Source organism: Solanum dulcamara, chromosome 4 (genome assembly GCF_947179165.1).
Source record: "Solanum dulcamara chromosome 4, daSolDulc1.2, whole genome shotgun sequence".
NCBI classification, from domain to species: Eukaryota; Viridiplantae; Streptophyta; class Magnoliopsida; order Solanales; family Solanaceae; genus Solanum; species Solanum dulcamara.
Window position 1 is genome coordinate 79,926,535 of NC_077240.1, and position 14,188 is coordinate 79,940,722.

Below are 14,188 nucleotides of genomic sequence, written 5' to 3' on the forward strand. Positions count from 1 at the left end.
TGAGTAGCACATACTCATTAGGTGAATAAAGAGAGGAAGGAATATGCTGTCTTGTGGACCTCCTAAGAGGAATATTTAATTTGTCCACAACTTCATGAGTAAGAGCATCATCAATAATAACATCATTATTATCATCAACATCAACATGTTGATCTGGGACTTGATTCTGAGCATCATCATGATCATCAAGCCCACCAACATCATTCATACTTATATAAGAAACTTAATCAAGATGAACTACTCCATCTGAACTTGAAGATTTTAGCTTCTCTGCTTTGTCAATATCTTCAATGGTTTAATTTTCCATGACGACGACATTACGACTTCTCACAAGCTTCTTCTCAATTGGATCATATAGCCTATAACCAAATTCATCAAGGCCATATCCAACAAAGATGCACTGTCTTGTCTTGGTATCTAACTTTGACCTCTCATCTTTCGACACATGTACAAAGTCTTTGCAACCAAATACTTTCAAGTGGTCATAGGAAACATCCTTTCCATACCAAACTCTATTTGGAACATCACGTTGCAAAGCAATAACAGGAGATAAGTTAATAATATGTGCAGCGGTCAATAAGGCCTCACCCCAAAAGGAGTTCGATAACTTTGGTTCAGAAAGCAAACATCTAACTCTTTCCATTAAGGTCTTGTTTATCCTCTCAGCCAACCCATTTAGTTGAGGAGTCTTCTGGTGTCTAATACCTTAATGCTTGCAGTATTCGTCAAATGGTCCACATTATTCACCACCATTATCAGTACGAATATATTTTAGTTTTCTTCCAGTTTCTCTTTCAACTGAAGCCTGAAATTGCTTAAAGACACCTAACACTTGGTCTTTAATTTTCAAGATATGGACCTAAAGCTTGCTTGAGCAGTCATCAATGAAAGTGGAAAAGTTGAGTGCACCACCCAGAGTCTTTATCTTCATTAGACCGCATAAATTAGAGTGCATCAACTCAAACAACTCTGTCTTTCTTGAAGGAGGGTTAGACTTAAAGGAGATCCTGTTTTGTTTTTTCGCCAAACAGTGCTCACACTTTTCTAATTTAGCACTTTAGAAATCAGACAACAATTTCTTCTTGGCCAAAACATTGAGTCCTTTTTCACTAATGTGACTAAGCCTCTTGTGCCATAACGTTGAGGAGTTATCGCTCTCACCTGCATTCACCATATTTGCACAAGTAGAAGTCATAGTCCAGTATAGACCACGACGTTTGTTATCATGAGCCACAACCAAGGAACCCTTGATGAGTTTTCATTTTCCACCGCCATTGGTACTAACATATCCTTCATCATCTAGAACACCAACAGAAATCAAGTGCAGACGAACATCAGGTGCATGTTTTATATTGTTCAAAATTAGTTTAGTTCTAATACTAGTTTCTAAACAGATTATACTAACATCAAACAGTCTCATTACCCATACTCAAGGTTCCAAAGTCACCGGAGTATAGGAAGAGAAAAATTCCTTCATTGATGTCACATGAGATGCGGCACCAGTGTCCACAATACAGGTTGACTTATCATAAATAATATTTATCAAATCTACGTCAAAGACTGAAATAAGATCTTCGGTGGAGACGGTGGTTAGGCAATTTTCATTGTCATCTTCTTTATTTTCCTCTTTGTCTTTGTTCTCCCTCTTTAATTTTCGACAGAACTTCTTTGTGTGCCATTTCATGCCACAATGATAACACTCAATATCTCTAAGTCTGCCTCTGGATTTGCTCCTTCTATGTTCTCTATTCTAAGTACCACAATTATTATTTCTCCCCTAGAGCCAGTTATCAATACATTCGAAGAAGAGCCTTGAGATTTTCTGCTCATTTCTTCGTTCAAGACACTACTCTTGTCGAAATCTATAGAGATCACACCATCCGGAGCAGAATTTGACAATAAAGTTCTAAATGTTTCGCAAAAGTCTAGTAAGGAACCAAGTAGACGCAAGCCTTGAATTTCTTCGCCAAATTTAATGCTCATAGCAGACAACTGGTTCATGATTCCCTGAAAATTATTCAGGTGGTCTGTCATCAGAGAACCATCATGATATTTTAAACTTAACATCTGCTTTATTAAGAACATTTTATTGTTCCCAATCTTTCGAGCATACAAGCTTTCAAAATGCTCCTATAGGGTACGAGTATGTATTTCCCTAGAAATGTTGTTTAACACATTATCGTCAGCCCATTGCCTAATAAATCCATACACTTGTCTGTGCAACATATTTCATTCTTCAGCTGTATTATTTTAAGGCTTTACAGTGGTAAAGACTGGTTGATAAAAAATCTTGACATAAAGCAGATCTTCTATTTTTTCCTTCCAAATGGCATAATTAATACCATTCAAAATAACCATTCTGCTAGTGTTGACTTCCATCGTTTTTCCCCCAAAAATATAACTATAGCAAATCAAAGTAAATCTTTTTTTATATGAAAGTTCAGACTATGATGCAACCATAGAGCATACTCAGATAAAATCTTGCTCTGATACCAGTTTGTTGAAAAAACGTGGACTAACACAAAAATATTATATGGTCAAAATAATAATATAAAATGAGAAAATAATGACACCAAAAATTTTACGTGGAAATCCTTTTAAATAAGGGAAAGACCACGGGCCAAGAAGTCCAACTAATATTACTATAGTAAGAAATTTACGTTGGGTAGTACCGAGTACAATACTCAAAAAAAGACTACCACACATTCAAAAAGAATAACACTCTTTTGATCTCCACCTTACTAAAAATATCGCTCAAACTCTATTTTTTTTCTTCACAAACTATTTTCTTATAGTTTATGAAATACCTCACAGCTCAAATATATTTTTCTCTATGAATTGAATAAATAAAACGAAGTGCTGAAGAGCTCCTTTTATAGGAACTCTTCCTCACCCACTTCGCCACTTTTTTTGACAAATCAAAAGAAGAAGCTGCAATTTGCAAATTGCAGTAATATTTGACCAAAAAAAAATGACCAACAGTCTCTTTTAAAAACAAGGTGGGGACTGGACCCCAAATAGACACTCCCTTAAAAAGTAATATTTCAAATCTATCTACTATTTAAATTAATCATTAAATCACATGCTTAATGTTCACTTACCTCACTCATTATGATAGTTTCACTCCACTACTCTTATTATATGGGGGTAAAAAATGTTTTACATGCTAGGGTTTTACAACTACATTGATTTATTTTTCAAGTAGTAAAATTATTTTTCGTCTAATAATATTCAAAATTTTGATGTCTAATATTTCATAGATAATTCAAATTACATAAAAATAATAATCAATTTTAGCTCAAATCTTTTGTAAGGAACGCAATGTTTAAATAAAAATTCTTTCCGACATTATCTCACTTCGAGGACTCTCAAAAATATCCTGGGCGATGCCATAATTTGTTTGACGTATAACTTTAATTGATTTTGGTTTAACTAATTTATAATAGCATAATTAAAAAAAATCTTTTTTCTTGATTAATTTTCACTATGAAATAAATGTAGTATGGTAAAGATAATATGGTTCTGTGCATATATGGATCGGGTCCAAATAAACTTTCACCCGTGACATTTGCTTTGGGGCTATTTATTGGGACATTTGCACAAATGAGCCACAAAAAGATAAAATTCATCAAGTTACTTTTAAAGCGCTAAAAATCACAAATAATCAACTTTTAGCCTTCGTGATTGAAAATTAGTTACTGTCATGGAGTTTCAAATTCTACGTATGAATCTTCAAGAAATTCATTTAGAATTTGAAACTCCATGACAATGATTGTTCTTAAAAAAAGCACAGCTAAAAGTAGTTAATGCACGATAATTTTACCTTTTTAAAAGCGTATTTTAGCCCATTGAACTAATATAGATAGAATTTAAAGAATGATTTCGAATAGGCCACATAGTGCAAGTAATCCAAGGGATTTCAATTTGACAAAGCTAATTAATGTTAATATTTACAAGTTATTCAAAGAAGTAACATTATACCTAAAAAAAGAAAAAAATTACTTGATTACACTTCTTTATTTACCATATTTCCATTACTCCCATCCATTTTATTTTTTTTAAAAAATCCCTTCTTTCCATTCGAATACATTAATTCAGTAATCCAAATACATTAATTCTGATTTATAAATTATCTCTATGTTCAATGTATTATGCTTTAAATATTAATTACCTGCTGATACATAAAACCCTAATTAATGTATCTGAATTACTGAATTAATGTATCCGAATTAACATATTTTTAAAAATTTGTCACGCCCCGAGAGGGTACCCTAGGCGTGGCCGGCACTCAGAAACCATCTCTGGCTTCCGAGAGAACCACTTGGTCTCATTACTCATTTGTTCATCAGCGGAAGACTTAATAATACTAATGTGGGATTGTCATAATCAAAGGAAAAATAGATAATTCTTAGAAGAAGTAGTTTCTAAGGAGAACTACTCCGATTACATCATCAGACTCTGTCTATGAAGCCTCTAATACTCTTAGATGGTGCCAATGACATGTCCATGGCTACCTCAAAAGAAACATCACACTCAACAATAATAAAAGGATAAGGAGTTCCTTCGAATACAAGAAGGACTCACCAAATAGCTGAAAAAAAATGATCTTCAACGATGCGCCTGTTGAGGATCTCTAACACCTGTATCTGCATCATAAAACGATGCAGGTCGAATGACGTCAGTACGTGGAATGTACGAGTATGTAAAATGGCAGGAAGGTAAGGACAGATATCAAGAAACTCCTCTTAAGAAAACTCAGCTCAGAACTCAACATCATCTCAACATGAATATGTAATGCAAGTTTAAAATATAATAATAAAAATAATAGTAATAAGCAATGCTTACTCAGTTGGGAGTTTCTCTAACCGACAACCATCACTTATGAGCTAGCGATGATACAACGAAGCGATGTCGTTGCCACATCCATCCAATACCTTGCCAGGGTAAAGGACATCACCATCTTGGATCCATTCATCAAAGTCCTCTTTTTGGGACTTAAGAGGCATAGCCTCCATCCTACGCTGGCTACGTAGTTCTGGGGTTTGAGTCAATTAAACTCTTACCCAACTCGGTGCTCAATACTACTCCCAAAATATGTGCTCATATTAAACTCATCATCTAGTCTCATTGGACTTTAATTTAAATCATCAAACTCATCTCATTTCATGTTCATCAATCATTATACTTCCAAAAACATCATTTACATCTCATCAAAACATCTTGCTCAAAATATCATTTTCTCAAATTCATTCAAATTCAACTCTTTTACTCTTTTAAAACTCAATAAAATACATATATAGTATTAATTCATATAACTCTCTTTTTATCAATAAAAATAATAAAAAGCCAACATCTTTACTCAAAACATATGTAAAAATATTCATGAACATCAAATCAATTAGAATTCATGGGAAAGTAGCCATGAACAATAATTCCAATAATATGAGAGATAACAATAATAATAATATTAATGCATAAATATACCAAACTCAATAGAAGAAGAATTAATTCATCTAGAATTCAAGATTTGAATAAAACTCAACTATAACTCAATTATAATAAATTTAAATATTGGGCGCATGGACGAACTCAATCCAATGCTATGAAAGCCTTACATACCTTAAATCCGAAGGTTTACTCTGAATTGGAATACTCTTGGATCCCTAGCCTTTTCTTCTCGTCGGAGCGTTTTTTGTACTATCCGGAGTATAAGAATAACCGGAGTAGTATTTTTATACTACTAAAACTAAAACTATATTTGAGAAGAAGTATATAGAGAGAAGAAATACTTAGGAAAGCTTGATGAATAAAATGAGGAAATAAGGTGGGTATTTATAGGTGGGAAAGAGGAACCTAACAATAAATAAAATAATTATAAAGAAAAATCTGAAAATTTAATGGAATATATTGATGTAATGGATGATGTTAAATGGAGGACAATTTATGTCATGCATGATGTCAAATGCATCTAGATGTTTCCATGTTAGGTAAGATGAGTTCTTTTTAACAGAATACTCATTTTCGAAGCTACGTTTGAATAAGATAAATTCCTTATTAGGATTTGGTTTCTTCATAAGAATTGTAGATATGGAAGTCTAGTTTCATATAGTTCAAGAATCAACCAATTTGGAGCAACCTACAGTGAGATATGAATTTTCTTCTATCAACACTCAATTCCGTCACAGCACTATATCTTGCAAAGATTAATTTATTTGACCTACTTATACTCCGAATTTGAAGTTATGTTCTTCATGAAAGTTGTAGGTAAGGATGTTGTGATTACCCAGAAATTTGAATCACCTAATTTGGACCAACCTATGAAAAGTTATGCCCAAAATACAAAGGCTGTATTATTTTTGTCGAGAATTGAAATACCGACATACAACATTTTAGGGGTTGTTACAGAAATTTCTGTAAATTAAAAAAAAATATAAAAAATAGTAATTAGTCCTTTATACTATGTGATTTACGTAAGTTTTACCAAAAAAAAAAAGCTTAACCTACATTATGGCAAATCACAATTAACTCTTTAACCACTATTAACTTTCGCAAGATGAGAACACATGCTTTATAAGTTAGGCAGCCCTCTTACAAGAAGCACTTACCCCTATATATATATAGGTGAGAATATTAAGAAAATTAGAGACACAAAGTTGGCTATCTGTTAAAAGTATTTATTAGGCTAGAAAGCCAAAACACTTATAGAAAGGTAGGTTATGTTAGTGCAAAATTCTAGAGAATTGTTGATGTTTCAATAGCATAATACTAGTTGTTAACAATTTTGAGTGTAAATAGCCCGTCTGATCTTGCTCACATTCTGATCCCAAAATTCGAATAAAAGAAGAGGAGTGTGGTAGGCTAATAATCAACGTAAAATTTGTTCATTCATAATGTATTTTCATAACAGAGTCGACTTCAAGTTATTCGACATTAATGCACATTTATTATTTGTTAACAATTTTGTTAGTGCAATTCGATACAAGTTGATTACTATGAGGCTAGAAAGCAAACACTCATAAAAAGGTATAAATCAAATGAATGCTAGTTCATGTTAGTGCAAAATTATGAGAATTCTTGATGTTTCAAGAATAGTTGTTAACAATTTCTAATTAATGCAATATTTTTTTCCAGAGAATTGTTGAGGTTTAGTAGAAAGTTCTTTAATTATCATTAAAATTAATTAAATGGATTACTAGCACAACTTTCAAGAAAATATACCTAAAACTAAAAGAAGTCACTTTTTAGACGATCCTTTTTCTTCTTACAATTTGGTAAGAAAGTTACTAAAAAAAATAGATATACAAATATGAAAGTCTGTCGAAAATTGGCTTATCGAAATCCTCTCCAACAAAATATCTATCGAAAACTTTATATTTGCGCCTCCCTAAAATTTACATGTTTTTGATAAATATATATTAGATTATTTTTATAACAATAGTACTCAACTTATTGAACACTTTCATTTTTGCTCATCTTGCTATACATGTCTTAAATTACATGAAAATTAGGTTACATATCATAAAATAAAAACAAATGATAATTAATTATCAAGAAGCTGACTCGGAATTCTTTGGAGTCATGGAGGATAAATCTTGTTTGACAAGTAAAGATTTTTTTTTTCTTTAATTAATCCTTTGGTCAAAGTAAAAGAATATTTTTTTCTCTTTTGGAGGATTCTTGATATCATTATCCATATACAGTATTAGAATTCTTCATAAATTTATCCATATCAAAATAAAAGGAAAAAAATTAGATGTCCAATAAGATCGAACTCGTAATTTAATTATCGATTCGTCTTTTAGGTTAAAACGTGAGGGGACAAAATTGTGAGGCCCAAAAGTCTTGAAGTGGTTCGTAGATATATTCACACTAGTGTTAGTTGTCTCGACCCAATTTTTAAGATATTATATCCCCTAATATAGTGAGTGATCAAATCTTCAAGAATTTGATTAGAATCCTCTTAAAACCTAAAGTTAATGATAAAAAATATATTTAAATTATCATTTTTTTTGTGAATATCATACCTCAATTAATTATTGCATTTTTTTACGTGAAAATCCTTTTAAATAAGGGAAAAATTACAAGCCAAGAGGAGCAACTGATATCACTATAGTAAGGAATTTTACACTGGGTAGTACCGAGTATAATACAAAAAAAGAGACTATCACACACTCAAAAGCAATAACACTTTTTTGATCTCCACCTTACTAAAAAATATCGCTCACACTCTATTTTTCTTCACAGACTATTTTCTTATAGTTTATGGAATACCTCACAGCTCAAATATTTTTTTCTCTCTTTGTGAATTGAATGAATAAAATGAGGAGCTGAACAGCTCCTTTTATAGGAACTCTTCTTCACATCCACCTCACCACTTTCTTTGACAAATCAAGAGAAGAAGCTGCAATTCGCAAATTGCAAATTGCAGTAATATTTGACCAAAAAAAGATGGCCAGCAGCCTCTTTTGAAAACAAGGTGGGGACTGGACCCCACAAATCTCCTCCTCCAGTCTCATTCACTAGAAGGAAGTATTTTCGTCTTATCAGAAAGAGCTCATGCCAACAAGTTCTCTGCGCAGCTCGAACTTGTCCCTTGTTGCCATTTTGGTTAGCATATCTGCAAGATTCTCATTTTTAGAGATCTTTTCATCATGCATAAATTCGTTTTCTATTTTTTCTCGAATTCAGTGATATCTCACATCTATGTGTTTTGTTCTTGCATGGTATATAGAGTTCTTGCTCAAGTCTATTGTCCTTTGACTGTCACAATAGACGACATACTCTTTTTGATGCAAGCCAAGCTATTGAAGAAATTGCTTGAGCCATATCATCTCCTTGTCAGCTTCAGTAACCCCAATATACTCAGCTTCAGTTGTAGACAGTGCAACACACTTCTGCAACTTTGACTGCCATGATATAACTCCCTCTGAAAAAGTAAACAAATATCTAGTAGTGGATTCTATTATCAAGGTCACCTGTCATATCGACATTTGTATAGCCTTTCAAGATTGGATTTGATCCTCCACAATACAACTATTTATCTGAGCTTCCTCTCAGATACTTGAGTATCCACTTTACAGCTTCCCAATGTTCTTTTCTTGGATTGTCGAGAAATCTGCTGACAATACCAACTGCATGAGCAACATCAGGTCTAGTGCATATCATTGCATACATTAGACTTCCTACGGCGGAGGAATATGGAACTTTGGCCATGCTCTCTTTTTCCTCCCGAGCTGTAGGACACATCTTCTAGCTCAACTTCATATGACCAGCAAGAGGTGTGCTAACATGCTTAGCGTTCTTCATGTTGAAGCGCTCCAGTATGTGTTCAATGTACTTTTCTTGTGACAGATAAATTTTCCTTTCATTCCTGAGATGAGTAATTCTCATGCCCAAAATTTGCTTGGCATGACCCAAGTCTTTCATAGCAAAAGACTTACACAATTCTTTCTTCAACTCGTCAATCTTGAAAGTACTTCTGCCCACAATTAACATATTATCCACATATAGCAAGAGGATGATAGAATCATCGTCAAATTTTTTTTGTACAAATACACAATGATCTGAAGAAGTCTTCTTATAGCCTTACTCACCTATAACAGATTCAAACTTTTTGTACCACTGTCTAAGAGCCGGTTTCAGCCCATAGAGACTCTTTTTGAGTTTGCATACAAAATTTTCTCTACCATTTACTTTGAAGCCCTTAAGTTGTTCCATATTAATCTCTTCTTCTAGGTCATCGTGAAGAAAAGTCGTCTTCACATCCATTTGCTCAATCTCTAAGTTAAGATAGCAGCCAAATCAAGAATTGTATGAATGGAGGACATTTTCACAATAGGAGAAAATATTTCGTCAAAGTCAATACCCTTTCTTTGACTAAATCTTTTAACAACCACTCTAGCTTTGTACCTGGGCTTCAAGCTGTGTTCTTCAATTTTAACTTTGAACACCGATTTGTTCTTCAAAACTCTCATGCCCTTAGAAAATTTCACCAACTCATAAGTGTGGTTCTCATGCAAAGATTTCATCTCATCTTGCATGGCTTTAATCCACTGATCCTTATGTTCATCTTTCATGGCCTCATCATAATACTCTGGTTCACCCCCATCAGTGAGTAGCACATACTCATTAGGTGAATAAAGAGAGGAAGGAATATGCTGTCTTATGGACCTCCTAAGAGGAATATTTAATTTGTCCACAACTTCATGAGTAGGAGCATCATCAATAATAACATCATTATTATCATCAACATCAACATGTTGATCTGGGACTTGATTCTGAGCATCATCATGATCATCAAGCCCACCAACGTCATTCATACTTATATAAGGAACTTAATTAAGATGGACTACTCCATCTGAACTTGAAGATTTTAGCTTCTCTGCTTTGTCAATATATTCAATGGTTTAATTTTCCATGACAACGACATTACGACTTCTCACAAGCTTCTTCTCAATTGGATCATATAGCCTATAACCAAATTTATCAAGGCCATATCCAACAAAGATGCACTATCTTGTCTTGGTATCTAACTTTGACCTCTCATCTTTCGGCACATGTACAAAGTCTTTGCAACCAAATACTTTCAAGTGGTCATAGGAAACATTCTTTCCATACCAAACTCTATTTGGAACATCACGTTGCAAAGCAATAACAGGAGATAAGTTAATAATATGTGCAGCAGTCAATAAGGCCTCACCCCAAAAGGAGTTCGATAACTTTAGTTCAAAAAGAAAACATCTAACTCTTTCCATCAAGGTCTTGTTCATCCTCTCAGCCAACCCATTTAGTTGAGGAGTCTTCTGGTGTCTAATACCTTGATGCTTGCAGTATTCATCAAATGGTCCACAATATTCACCACCATTATCAGTACGAATATATTTTAGTTTTCTTCCAGTTTCTCTTTCAACTGAAGCCTGAAATTGCTTAAAGACACCTAACACTTAGTCTTTAGTTTTTAAGATATGGACCCAAAGCTTGCTTGAGCAGTCATCAATGAAAGTGAAAAAGTTGAGTGCACCACCCAGAGTCTTTATCTTCATTAGACCGCATAAATTAGAGTGCATCAACTCAAACAACTCTATCTTTCTTGAAGGAGGGTTAGACTTAAAGGAGATCCTGTTTTGTTTTTCCGCCAAACAGTGCTCACACTTTTCTAATTTAGCACTTTAGAAATCAGACAACAATTTCTTCTTGGCCAAAACATTGAGTCATTTTTCACTAATGTGACTAAGCCTCTTGTGCCATAACGTTGAGGAGTTATCGCTCTCACCTGCATTCACCATATTTGCACAAGTAGAAGTCATAGTCCAGTATAGACCACGACGTTTGTTACCATGAGCCACAACCAAGGAACCCTTGATGAGTTTTCATTTTCCACCGCCATTGGTACTAACATATCCTTTATCATCTAGAACACCAACAGAAATTAGGTGCAGACGAACATCAGGTGCATGTTTTATATTGTTCAAAATTAGTTTAGTTCCAATACTAGTTTCCAAATAGATTATACTAACATCAACCACCCTAGATACAGTCTCATTACCCATACTCAAGGTTCCAAAGTCACCGGAGTATAGAAAGAGAAAAATTCCTTTCTTGATGTCACATGAGATGCGGCACCAGTGTCCACAATACAGGTTGACTTATCACAAATAATATTTATCAAATCTACATCAAAGACTGAAACAAGATCTTCGGTGGAGACGGTGGTTAGGCAGTTTTCATTGCCATCTTCTTTATTTTCCTCTTTGTCTTTGTTCTCCCTCTTTAATTTCCGACAGAACTTCTTTGTGTGTCATTTCATGCCACAATGATAACACTCAATATCTCTAAGTCTGCCTCTGGATTTGCTCCTTCTATGTTCTCTATTCTAAGTACCACAATTATTATTTCTCCCCTAGAGCCAGTTATCAATACATTCGAAGAAGAGCCTTGAGATTTTCTGCTCATTTCTTCGTTCAAGACACTACTCTTGCCGGAATCTATAGAGATCACACCATCCGGAGCAGAATTTGACAATAAAGTTCTAAATGTTTCGCAAAAGTCTAGTAAGGAACCAAGTAGACGCAAGCCTTGAATTTCTTTGCCAAATTTAATGCCCATAGCAGACAACTGGTTCATGATTCCCTGAAAATTATTCAGGTGGTCTGTCATCAGAGAACCATCATGATATTTTAAACTTAACATCTGCTTTATTAAGAACATTTTATTGTTTCCAATCTTTCGAGCATACAAGCTTTCAAAATGCTCTGATAGGGTACGAGCATGTATCTCCCTAGAAATGTTGTTTAACCCATTATCGTCAGCCCATTGCCTAATAAATCCATACACTTGTCTGTGCAACATATTTCATTCTTCAGCTGTATTATTTTAAGGCTTTACAGTAGTAAAGACTGGTTGATAAAAAATCTTGACATAAAACAGATCTTCTATTTTTTCCTTCCAAATGGCATAATTAATACCATTCAAAATAACCATTCTACTAGTGTTGGCTTCCATCGTTTTCCCCCAAAAAATATAACTATAGCAAATCAAAGTAAATCTTTTTTGATATGAAAGTTCAGACTATGATGCAACCATAGAGCATACTCAGATAAAATCTTGCTCTGATACCAGTTTGTTGGAAAAAACGTGGACTAACACAAAAATATTATATGGTCAAAATAATAAAATAAAATGAGAAAATAATGACACCAAAAATTTTATGTGAAAATCCTTTTAAATAAGGGAAAGACCACGGGCCAAGAGGTCCAACTGATATTACTATAGTAAGAAATTTACATTGGGTAGTACCGAGTACAATACTCAAAAAAAGAATAACACTCTTTTGATCTCCCACCTTACTAAAAATATCGCTCAGACTCTATTTTTCTTCACAAACTATTTTCTTATAGTTTATGAAATACCTCACAGCTCAAATATTTTTTTCTCTATGAATTGAATGAATAAAATGAAGAGCTCCTTTTATAGGAACTCTTCCTCACCCACTTCGCCACTTTTTTTGACAAATCAAAAGAAGAAGCTGCAATTTGCAAATCGCAGTAATATTTGACCAAAAAAAATGGCCAACAGTCTCTTTTAAAAACAAGGTGGGAACTGGAGCCCACATAGACACTCCCTTAAAAAGTAATATTTCAAATCTATCTACTATTTAAATTAATCATTAAATCACATGCTTAATGTTCACTTACCTCACTCATTATGATAGTTTCACTCCACTACTCTTATTATATGGGGGTAAAAAATATTTTACATGCTAGGGTTTTACAACTACATTGATTTATTTGTCAAGTAGTAAAATTATTCTTCGTCTAATAATATTCAAAATTTTGATGTCTAATATTTCATAGATAATTCAAATTACATAAAAATAATAATCAATTTTAGCTCAAATCTTTTGTAAGGAACACAATGTTTAACTAAAAATTCTTTCCGACACTATCTCACTTCGAGGACTCTCAAAAATATCCTGGGCGATGCCATAATTTGTTTGACGTATAACTTTAATTGATTTTGGTTTAACTAATTTATAATAGCATAATTAAAAAAAATCTTTTTTCTTGATTAATTTTCACTATGAAATAAATGTAGTATGGTAAAGATAATATGGTTCTGTGCATATATGGATCGGGTCCAAATAAACTTTCACCCGTGACATTTGCTTTTGGGCTATTTATTGGGACATTTGCACAAATGAGCCACAAAAAGATAAAATTCATCAAGTTACTTTTAAAGCGCTAAAAATCACAAATAATCAACTTTTAGCCTTCGTGATTGAAAATTAGTTACTGTCATGGAGTTTCAAATTCTACGTATGAATCTTCAAGAAATTCATGTAGAATTTGAAACTCCATGACAATGATTGTTCTTAAAAAAAGCGCAGCTAAAAGTAGTTAATGCACGATAATTTTACCTTTTTAAAAGCGTATTTTAGCCCATTGAACTAATATAGACAGAATTTAAAGAATGATTTCGAATAGGCCACATAGTGCAAGTAATCCAAGGGATTTCAATTTGACAAAGCTAATTAATGTTAATATTTACAAGTTATTCAAAGAAGTAACATTATACCTAAAAAAAGAAAAAAAAATACTTAATTACACTTCTTTATTTACCATATTTTCCATTACTCCTATCCATTTTAAAAAAAATTCAAAAATCCCTTCTTTCCATCCGAATACATTAA